The sequence below is a fragment of the Bos indicus x Bos taurus genome, chromosome 15 (genome assembly GCF_003369695.1).
Source record: "Bos indicus x Bos taurus breed Angus x Brahman F1 hybrid chromosome 15, Bos_hybrid_MaternalHap_v2.0, whole genome shotgun sequence".
NCBI classification, from domain to species: Eukaryota; Metazoa; Chordata; class Mammalia; order Artiodactyla; family Bovidae; genus Bos; species Bos indicus x Bos taurus.
Window position 1 is genome coordinate 1,169,925 of NC_040090.1, and position 11,512 is coordinate 1,181,436.

At 48.6% G+C, this 11,512-nt stretch overlaps 1 non-coding gene across 1 annotated transcript; it reads left to right on the forward strand.

Annotated features, from left to right (window-relative positions):
* Positions 1-6,921: 6,921 nt before the first annotated feature.
* TRNAF-GAA lies at positions 6,922-6,994 on the forward strand. The gene has a single exon. It is a non-coding gene; the product is annotated as a tRNA-Phe (tRNA).
* Positions 6,995-11,512: the final 4,518 nt, after the last annotated feature.

Consider the following 11,512-nt stretch of genomic DNA (forward strand, 5'->3'; position numbering starts at 1 on the left):
AATTTTCTGTTTGATTTCCCTCCCTCCCGTTAAGACTCTTGCTCTCGGATCTCACTTGTCTCCCCGGACTCTCGGTCACCCGGCAGGGTCTGTGTCCGCGGGTCGCATCCTGGGCGCCCACTGCAGTCTCAGCTCCGCTCCCCTCCTCACCCCACTCTGCAGGACAAAGCCCTGCCCCCTTGCCCAGCGTTCTGTCCTCCTCCGGGGACAGAGTGGGTAGATGGGCAGGAGGGGCGTTTCCCGCTGCAGCGCCGCGTAGCTGGTCCTCCTTCCTGGGAACTGGGGCTGGGTAAGAGAACCGCGCCTGTTTGGCCCCGGTTTCCTTCTTTTTTTGTTCCGTGTTTCGTTTCAGTTGTCTTTGAAATCTGACCCCCGTGCCGCCCACCCTTGGTGAGGATCGCAAATCGAGGTGCCTTCCTTGTCTGCTCTTCCTGAGTGTTCTGTTTGTGTTCCCTAACTGCCGAGCCTCAGCCAGCATGGGTCCCTGGGGGGAATCATTCCAGGGGAAGCCGGCCCCGCAGGGAAACTGGATTTCTGCCGGGGAACCAGGCCTGCTCCTACCCCGCCCGCCCCCTCCCTGGCGGCTGTCGGGAGCTGCCTCCGGGGACTCGCTTCCCAGCACGAGCGAGGGGTTACGGCAGGTCTGCCGCCTCCAGGGAGGCCCACGAAGCAGCGACCCGCTCCTGGGGTGGGTGCTTCGGCCGGTGGGACCCCCCGGAGACTGAACTCCCTGCTCTGTCGCCCCACCCCTGCCTCCTCCTCCATCTGCACTACGTTCCCAGCCTGATCCTCAGATTCCTGCTCAAGGAAGAAGCTTCGAGTCCTTCAGGTGAAATAGTCACACGGAAGCAAAACAAAACTATATATATTTTCTTTTTTTTTTTTTTTGCCTTATTGGTTTTTTTTTTCCAAGAAAACTACTAAATTAAATAATTTTTAAAAAGTCAGATTGTCTGTCTGATTCACTTCTACTTAGTAGGAGGCATCGGAAAGAGGTGGAGAACTGGCCCCACGGTGATTTGTTTTTCGGGAGTCAGGGAACTTGATCTTCATGGGAAACTGGGTGAAAAACTCGGCATGGGTTTCCAGATGTTTGAATTTAATTTCACCCGCCCGTATAAATTCTCAGAGTCTTAGCTGATCCATGCAGGGATTCAAATTCTGTGTTTTGAAGAATAAGCAACTGAGAGGTGATTGGAAGACCTTGGAAAGACGTAAGGACGCTGAAAATGCTGGTTTAGGTTTTCTCTGAGAAGTTCAAAGGGGGAGAAGCTGGGCACGGTGGGGGTGGGGGTGGGGGGGTGGAGACCTTGGAGGAGGGCACCTGGGGGAGTGGCCCCTGTCTTCAGCCTGTGTTTCTGTGTCCAGGGTCCTGAGACTGGAGCGCTCAACGTTGCCTGACTTCCACTTAAACAATTTTTAAGCCGTTCATGTTAGTCGTCAGGCTGAATATGAAGAAAGACGCCCAGAAAATAAACTAATTTACTCAAGGTCACATAGTTGATTGGTTAGTCACACCACTGGAATTCCAAGCAGGGTTTGTTTAACCCTGGAGTTTGCGACCTCTGCAACCTTGTGTTCTGTGAGACACTGGGCTGGAAGGCAGTGGGTAGCTAAGTCATTTCCTCCTCCTGGGCTAAACATCGTGAAGACATGGGTATCTGTCTTTCCAGAAGCTTCTTAATGTGGATAATACTGTGTGGGGAGTCCTACCTGAAGGAAGGAGCGTTCTTGAAGTTCGTCCTCCTGACGCCTTCACTTCTCAAGGCTCTCATGCCCACAAAATCAGTTGCATTGTCAGGGTTAACTTTTTCGAGCCTGGTTCTTGGGAAGGCCACTGATCTGGCACAAGTCATTTGCCCGATTCCCATTATGGGCTGGGTGTGAAGTATCAGCAGTGGTTTTTCTGGCAGCTACAGCATGGTAGTAGACCCCTGACGTTTGTGAGGCTGCATCCTGCAATCTTGAATAGCAGGTGGTGTGTAATGTCCTCCAATAAGGGCAGTTGAATGTACCCAAAACATTTCAACATCCTTCTTCATTTTTTTTAACTTATTATTTTGTGTTGGGGTAAAGCTGATGAACGATGTGGTGAAAGTTTCAGGTGAACAGCCGAGGGATTCAGCCATGCACATACGTGTATCCGTTCTCCGCCCCGCCCCATCAAATCCCCTCCCATCCAGGCTGCCACATAGCATTCAACAGAGTTCCGTGCGCTGTACAATAGGTCCTGTTGGTTATCCATTTTAAATAAAACACAGCGTGTGTGCATATCCATCCCAAACTCCCTAACTGGCCCTCCCTGCACCGCTCCCCACACAACCCTAAGTTCATTTTCTAAGTCTCTTAGTCTCTGTTTTGTAAGTTCATTTGTATCCTTTCTTTTTAGGTTCCACTTGTAAGGGACGTCATATGATATTGCTTTTCTTTCTTCACTCAGTGTGAGGCTGTCTAGCTCCATCCTTTCAACATCCTTCCTTCAGTCCTTTAAGGGGCTGCTGTGACATGATGGGCTGGGGCAGAGATCCCCTGGAGTCTACCTTCCTCATGATTCACAGTTATATATGACTCAGCAAAATGACACAGTATTGCATCTGTCAGGGAACTCTGCCCAGTCACTCAGTCGTGTCCAACTCTTTGTGACCCCACGGACTGCAGCCCGCCAGGCTCCTCTGTCCATGGGATTATCCCAGGCAAGCATACTGGAGTGGGTTGCCATTTCCTTCTCCACAGGGACCTCTGAAGTCCCACAAAAACATTAAACCTCTACATTTCAAGGATCTGCTCTACTTGCAGCAAGACAAATGAAAATCAACTTATAGTCCTAAAAGGAAGTGTGGAAAAATCACTACAACGTATTCACTATAAGGTATATATCTTGTGAAGCTCTTAACATTGTTATAAAAACTTAAGAGTTTGCTTCTAAAGGTTTATAAAGCTTTTGCCCAGTAATATGCCCTGCCCTGTGGGAAGCATTCCCGAAGCCGTCCATGGTTTTCCGTTCCAAAGTTCATAAACGGTGGTTACATTCTCCTCAGGCTTTCCTCCCTACTGTCTTTTCAGGTAAAGTGCTCCTCTTGGGGTTCACCTTGATTCCCCAAGGGAAGCTAACAAGCTGATTAGATGCAGTTTCCTTAAAGGTGAAAACTGGAGATCTCAGATTCTTCTATAAATAGCCTTGTGGAAGTCACACCTGAGTTTGATCAGGTGATTTTAGAAGTTAGTAAAGAACCAGATGTTTGAGCTTCCCTGTTGGCTTAGACGGTACAGAATCTGCCTGCAATGCAGGAGACACCGGTTTAATCCCTGGGTCGGGAAATCGCCTGGAGAAGGGAATGGCAACCTACTCCAGCATTCTTGCCTGGAAAATTCTATGGACAGAGGAACCTGGCAGGCTACAGTCCATGGGGTCGCAGAGTCGGGCACAACTGAGTGACTAACACACACCAAAAAACCAGTTGGCCCTGAGATAGATACGGCTAAGTATGTTTTCATTCATTCATTAAACACTGACTTCCAAGTTGTTACATAATATACATTAGGGATAACGAGCTCAGAAAAATGGACAATTACAATCTAGGTTGATAAATGGCACTGTAGAGAGGCAACACGCCTATAGGGAGTAGGGAGGGGGGATAAAGACGTTCACGGAAGCCTTCCACAACTAGGAGAACGTATCTGAGTTGAGAGTTGCAAGTTAGAGGAAGAGCAAAGTATAAAGTGCTGCATGCACCAAAAATTAAGGACCCAAATCAAGGAAAGCATCCTGAGTTTGGACGGCTATACGAATGGCTGGAGTTTAGGGTCAGGGAGAGGACGCTGATTGGGTGATGGACAGAGGTGAATCCCAAGTCATGGAAGTCTTTATATACTTTGGTGTTCAAAGAAGTCTTGGTTTTTGTTTTCAGTGAGGGAGCCAGAGAGAGATCTGGAAGCAGGATCGTGAGTCCCAGTGTGGAAAATGAGTGCTACTCAATCAATTAAGAGGCTGGAGAAACTGTGAGAATGAGAGGTGCAAGAATTCCAGGAATATTGAACAGGGATGAGTAGCACTTGAGCATGACTACTGGTGGGGAGCAGAGGGAAGGAGGAAGGAATCTGTGTTTTTCTGGCTCTGGAAACTTGGCTGGAAGGTGGCAGCTAGCTAAACAAGTCTAGAGGAAAGACAGGTTCACTTGGGGCATTCCGAGTTGGAGGAGCCTGTGGAGAGCTTAAGGAAGCAATTTAAAACATGGGCCCAGATTCACTTTGCTGTCCACCTGAAGCAAACACAACATTGTAAATCAACTATATCCCAATAAAAATTAAAGTCATCCAACCAAATGTAATGGCTACATTTTTGTGAAGACTGAGGAATGAGATGCTGAGAGGCTGCACATTGAAATCACCTGGAAGTTAAAATATGTATAATTCTTAGCCCCATCTGCAGAGATTCTTATTCAGTTAGAGCTTGGGCTAGTGCAATTTTATATATATATAATATATGAATGCAAAAGGCCAAAAATTATGAAATGGGAGAAGGTGGGCTAAATCAGCATATTAGGGGATATTATTAAACTATAGATTGCTTCTCAGAGTTTGAGAGGTCTGAGTCAATTCCACTTTTTGACCATGTCTGTATGTTTCAAAATTTTTAAATGCCAAGATGAGATTACAACAATTGAGATTTTGTTGTTCAGTTGCTAAGTCATGTCTGACTCTTTCCGACCCGATGGACTGCAGCACACTAGGCCTCCCTGTCCATCACTATCTCCCAGGAGTTTGCTCAAACTCATGTCCATTGAGTCACTGATGTTATCCAACCGTCTCATCTTCTGCACCCCCTTGTCCTTCTGCCCTCAATCTTTCCCAGCATCAGGGTCTTTTCCAAACAGTTGGTTCTTTGCATCAGGTGGCCAAAGTATTGGAGTTTCAGCTTCAGCATCAGTCCTTCCAGTGAAAATTCAGGGTTGATTTCCTTTAAGATAGACTGATTTGATCTCCTAGCAGTCCAAGGGACTCTCAAGAGTCTTCTCCAGCACCACAATTAGAAAGCATCAGTTGTTTGGTGCTCAGCTTTCTTTATGGTCCAACTCTCACATCCATACATGACTACTGGAAAAACCATAATTTGACTACAAGGACCTTTGTTGGCGAAGTGATGTCTCTGCTTTTTAGTACTCTGTCTAGGTTTGTCATAACTTTTCTTCCAGGGAGCAAGAGACTTCTAATTTCATGGCTGCAGTCACCATCTGCAGTGATTTTGGAGCCTAAAAAAATAAAGTCTGTCACTGTTTTCACTTTTACCCCATTTATTTGCCGTGAAGTGATGGGACCAGATGCCATGATCTTAGTTTTTTGAAGACTGAGTTTTAAGCCAGCTTTTTCACTCTCAGCAAGAGGCTCTTTAGTTCCTCTTCATTTTCTGCCATAAAGGTGGAATGATCTATATATCTGAGGTGGTTATTTCTCCTGGCAATCTTGATTTCAGCTTGTGATTCATCCAGCCTCTCATTTCACACGATGTACTATTCATATAATTTTAAATAAGCAGGGTGACAATATACAGCCTCAACAAAATTGAGGTACACTTTAAATGTTTAGATTTAGCAAATCAATGCTTTTAACATACAGATACCATGATATAAAAAGTAGAGACATTACTTTGCCAACAAAGGTCTGTCTAGTCACGGCTATGGTTTTTCCAGTGGTCATGTATGGATATGAGAGTTGGACTGTGAAGAAGGCTGAGCGCCGAAGAATTGATGTTTTTGAACTGTGGTGTTGGAGAAGACTCTTGAGAGTCCCTTGGACTGCAAGGAGATCCAACCAGTCCATTCTGAAGATCAGCCCTGGGATTTCTTTGGAAGGAATGATGCTAAAGCTGAAACTCCAGTACTTTGGCCACCTCATGGGAAGAGCTGACTCATTGGAAAAGACTCTGATGCTGGGAGGGATTGGGGGCAAGAGGAGAAGGGGACGACAGAGGATGAGATGGCTGGATGGCATCACCGACTCGATGGACGAGAGTTTGAGTGAACTCTGGGAGTTGGTGATGGACAGGGAGGCCTGGCGTGCTGCAATTCATGGGGTCGCAAAGAGTCGGACACGACTGAGCAACTGAACCATGACCCTATGTATAATACTTCATTGGGAGGTAATATTGAAAATTTACATTGGAAATCTTTACGAATGGCCTTCCTAACTGTTCTCTTCCATACATGTCTTGAAACCACTTTGACAATTTCTGAAAAATTCCACATGTTCGTATCTTTTGGCTTTGTGAAATCTGCCTTCTCACAAGAAAAACAAATACAAAAGGATAGTCATTACAGTATTGTTTTTAATAATGAAAACTGAGGGACAAATTAAAATGTCCATCATTAGGAATTTGATTAAGTGTATGTGTTATATCCACACAACCAATACGGTGTAAGCATTAAAAAGAATGAAATATGTCTACATAGCTAACATGAAAAAAGTCCATGATTTATTTTTACATGAGAAAAACAAATAGCAAGGTAGTTAGAAAAAGAGAAAAGTAAAATTATTACTTTTAGCTTATAAACAGAGGCCTTGCCTGCTGCTAAGTCGCTTCAGTCGTGTCCGACTCTGTGTGACCCCATAGACGGCAGCCCACCAGGCTCCCCCGTCCCTGGGATTCTCCAGGCAAGAACACTGGAGTGGGTTGCCATTTCCTTCTCAAATGCATGAGAGTGAAAAATGAAAGTGAAGTCACTCAGTCGTGTCAGACTCCTAGCGACCCCATGGACTGTAGCCCACCAGGCTCCTCCATCCTTGGGATTTTCCAGGCAAGAGTACTGGAGTGGGGTGCCATTGCCTTCTCCGCTACCTCCCGCTAAAAGTATATCCCAATCCTTCTTTTGCTACAATGGAGCAGATATTTAATTACAGATGCCAGGAAGCCACTTTCCGGAAGTTGCCGAAATAGCTCAGTTGGGAGAGCGTTAGACTGAAGATCTAAAGGTCCCTGGTTCAATCCCGGGTTTCGGCAGTGGTTTTAGGCGTCACCACCAACGATATTCCCTGAATACCCCCTATGGTTTGCATCCTCGTCTCCCCCTTCGGTGAGGGGAACCTCATTTGCCCTTGGATCGACAGGAAGCACTGGTCCCTACACCTTTGCTTTTAAGCTGGTCAATATCAAGTCAGTGTCCCTTTCCCTGCCCTTAAGTGTGTGAGGAACCAGCTCTCCCCATGCACCACGGGCCCTTCGCTTTTCTTTAAATTTATTTTTAGTTAGAGGATAATTGCGTTACAGTAGTGTGTTTCTTTCTGCAGTCAGCCCTAGGCAGACATGCCCCTCCCTCGTGAACCCCCCTCACTCCCACCCCACCCATCCCTGGAGGCGTCACAGCACGGCTTTGAGCTCCCTGCCTCGGCCGGCCAGTTCCCAGCGGCTCTCTGTTTCATATGTGATAAAGTGTATTTTTCAACGTTACTCGTGGACTCTTCCCTCCCTCTCCTCCCCGGCCTGTTCCCTCTGTCTGCGTCTCCTCGGCTGCCCTGCAAAGAGGTTCTTCAATACCATCTTTGTAGAGTCCACACACACGCCTTAACATACATTTGTTTTTTCTCTTCCTGACTTCACTCTGTAAAATAAGCGCCAGGCTCTTCTACTTTATTCTCTTTCTAGTTCATCCTGCCTTCCTGGTTCGGACCACGCTCCGCGAGCTGCGGGAGTTCCAATCTTCCCCGCGCGTCCGGGGGCGGCGGCTCCCGGCTCTGCAGGTGGGTTTTGCGGGCAGGGAGCCGCCACGTGCGGGGTGGGGGGCTGTCCTCGGGGGTGGCCACAGCCTGCGCCCTCTCTCTGCCAAAGAGATCCTCAACTGCAGCTTGGTTTGACGACACAAGGACAGCTTTCGGTGATGGTGGCGGTGGCCGGGTGAGGTGGGGTGAGGGGTTGGAATTCCTTTCTGGTTTATGTCTGCACTAGGGTTACCAAATCAAATACACGGCGCCCAATTGAATTTAAATTTCAGAGAAACAATGACTATTTTTAGTATAAGCATGTCCCAAAGAGCGCATGGGACATAATAATTACATACTCGTTATTTTTCTGAAATTCAAATTTAACTGTAATTTTATTTGCTAATCGCAAATCGCTGTTGTCCATCCCATATCCACACCGCTCAGACTTGGATGCGCCCTCCCACCCCCACCCCGCCCCCACCCCCATCCCGAAGGCGCCTCAGCAAAGATAGTCAGAAACTCTCATCAGCAGGAACTGGATTTCAGAAGAGACTGGTAGTTTCTTGTTCTTAACAGCTCGCAGGTTTCAAAAGGCATCAGTTGATTTGTTCTCGTCACCACCAGACAAGACCTCGGGTGGGGACCACCAGGGAACACCCCAGGAATCGCCATCTTCCCGGGTTCCAGGTGTCCAGTGCTGCCCACATTGGTCTGGGATGGGGGCATCAAGGAAAGGGAGATTTGAAAGCTCTGGACTGAATCTTGAAAACAAACAGAAAACATTGAAAAATTTGTTGAGATAATGAGCCACTTCATTCAAGGCAGTGCAATGGCACACACAAGTAAAAGTGTTAGTTGCTTCAGTCATGTGCAACTCTTTGCAACCCTATGGACTGTAGCCCATCAGGCTCCTCTGTTCATGGGATTCTTCAGGCAAGAACACTGGATTGCCATGCCCTCCTCCAGGGGATCTTCCTGACTCAGGGATCGATCAGGGGCGTCTTACTTCTCGGGCATTGGCTGCAGGTTCTCTGCCACTAGGCACCTGGGAAGCCCCATGGACCACCCTCTCTCAGGCAAGGCTCCATTTTTCGCCAGCTCCCAGGCTGGGACACAGGGAGAGAGGCAGGAGGCCTACACCTCACGTTCTGAAAACTCAAGATGTGATGAAAGTCGGCATGGAGGACCTGTGATTTGCTCTCCCCTTTCTGTTAACCTGTGCCAAGAGAGCCACTGAGGAGGAGCTTCATCCCCCAAATCTTTGTGCTTTTGGGTGGAAGGATGCATTTTGATAAGGGACTCTGAAAAAGTCAATGATGATCAAAGAAAGGAAAAAACAACAACAACAACAACAGTGGATTAATGTCAGGCAGAACAAACTTTGCGTGATTTATGTCAATGTGTGTAAGAGTGGATTTGATGTGTCAATATAGCAGCTCTGGTACATAAATGCCGGGTGAGATGGTGCTATGAAGGTATTCTTTAGATATTATTAACATTTAGATCAGCAGACTCTGAATAAAGCAGTGGAGTACCCTCCATAACGCAGGTGTGCCTCATCTAATTATCTGAAGGTTTAAGAACAAAGATTGGGGTTTCCTAATGGAGAAGGAACTCTCCTCAAGACTAACATCGAAAACCTGCCTGAGCCTACAAATGGCTGCCCTGCTGAAGTTGGCCTAGAGACTGCAAAATCAACTCTTACCTGAATTTCCAGCGTGTTGGCCAACCCAGTAGATTTTAAACTTGCCAGCCCCCACAATCCCCTGAGCCAATGAAATAATGGTCTCTCAGTCCTGTGTGACTCTTTGTGACCCCATGGACTGTAACCTGCCGGGCTCCTCTATCCATGGATTTTCCAAGCAAGAATACTGGAGTGGGTTGTCATTCCTTTCTCCAGGGGAAATTCTCAACCCAGGGATCGAATCTGGGTCTCCTGCATTGCAGGCAGATTCTTTACTGTCTGAGCCACCAGGGAAGCCCTGATAAAATAAGTCGTCTCGATCTATCCACCGGGCTGCTGCTGCTGCTGCTGCTAAGTCGCTTCAGTCGTGTCCAACTCTGTACGACCCCAGAGACGGCAGCCCACTAGGCGCCTCTGTCCCTGGGATTCTCCAGGCAAGGACACTGGAGTGGGTTGCCATTTCCTTCTCCAATGCATGAAAGTGAAAAGTGAAAGTGAAGTCGCTACTCGTGCGGACTCTCAGCAACCCCATGGACTGCAGCCTACCAGGCTCCTCCATCCATGGGATTTTCCAGGCAAGAATACTGGAGTGGGGTGCCATTGCCTTCTCCAGATCCACCGGGATGGCAGGCTTTAAAGTGTTACACACAGGTAAGATGGAAGGATGAGATAGTAGTTATTGCTCCTGAGGAAAAAGTGCTCTGAACAACGTCAACCACCTCGGGACCACGAGGGTGGGCATTATATTCCTAGGAAATGTTGGGCCTTTGCCTTAAAAAGGCAAATTCTTCCCAGTTTCTAGCCTGAAGAATCTCTTCCAGAGGTATTTAGATAGAAACAAGAGGCCCGGGGAAGACAGGTGTTACTTGCCTGCAAGTAACAAGCTTGAAAGCTTGGCACACTCCTACTCGCCTTTCAGGGCACAGTTCTACTTCTCCCCGCACCCCTGCTGGCAGGTCCTTCTCTCCTTGCCTTCTAAGCATTCCTCTGTGTTATCTGAGCACTTCCATCTTCCTGTATTAAAGCATTAATTACACGGCTCCAAAGGTCCCTAGACAGCATATTAGAAAGTGGAGACATTACTTTGCCAACAAAGGTCCCTTCAATCAAAGCTGTGGTTTTTTCAGTAGTTATGTATGGATGTGAGAGTTGGACTATAAGGACAGCTGAGCACTGAAGAACTGATGCTTTTGAACTGTGGTGTTGGAGAAGACTCTTGAGAGTCCCTTCGACTGCAAGGAGATCCAACCAGTCCATCCTAAAGGAAATCAGTCCTGAATACTCATTGGAAGGACTGATGCTGAGGCTGAAACTCCAATACTTTGGCCACCTGATGCGAAGAACTGACTCATTGGAAAAGAGCCCGACGCTGGGAAAGATTGAAGGTGGGAGGAGAAGGGGATGACAGAGGATGAGATGGTTGGATGGCATCACCGACTCGATGGACATGAGTTTGGGTGGACTCCGGGAGTTGGTGATGGACAGGGAGGCCTGGCGTGCTGCAGTCCATGGGGTGGCAGAGTCGGACACGACTGGGCGACTGAACTGAAATGAACTGAAAGGTCTGCTCCCAGCTCTACAGTGGACCCACAGCGCGGGGGAGGGAACACCAAGGATTGGGGGGTCGCGGCGTGACGAGCCCACAGGACCGAAAGGGCGCCGAAACACGGCGTGTACGAAGCCCAGAGCGTCGCCCTCCGCTAATCCGTCTCGTGGGCCCAGGACGGGGACAGGGAAGTGCCGCGTGGCGCTTCTTGGGCGAGGAAGCGGCCTCAACCCCGCCTCGCGCGCTGAACCGAGGCCTCCGACCCCGCGCGCTCCGGGGTGAGGGCGCCGCGCGGGGTGGGGCCCTGAGGGCTGGCTTCTCCGGCCTCAGGAAGCACGTGTGCCAGGGCTCTCTACAGGAAGGCGCACCTCTCCTGTTTCACTGCAGGAACCTGCCTTCGGCTGCCAGAGAGCCGCCTAGTCCCCTCCCCTCCGCCCTCCCCACTTGGCCGCGCCCCGCCGCGGAACCTGCAGACTGGAACTGAGACGCTCGCTGGAGGAAGCCGGAAACGCCCGGAGCGCCTCGCCCACAATCCTCAGCGCCAGCCTTCGTACGGCTTTCACTCATCAGAGTGTGCTTCCGAGTCGTGA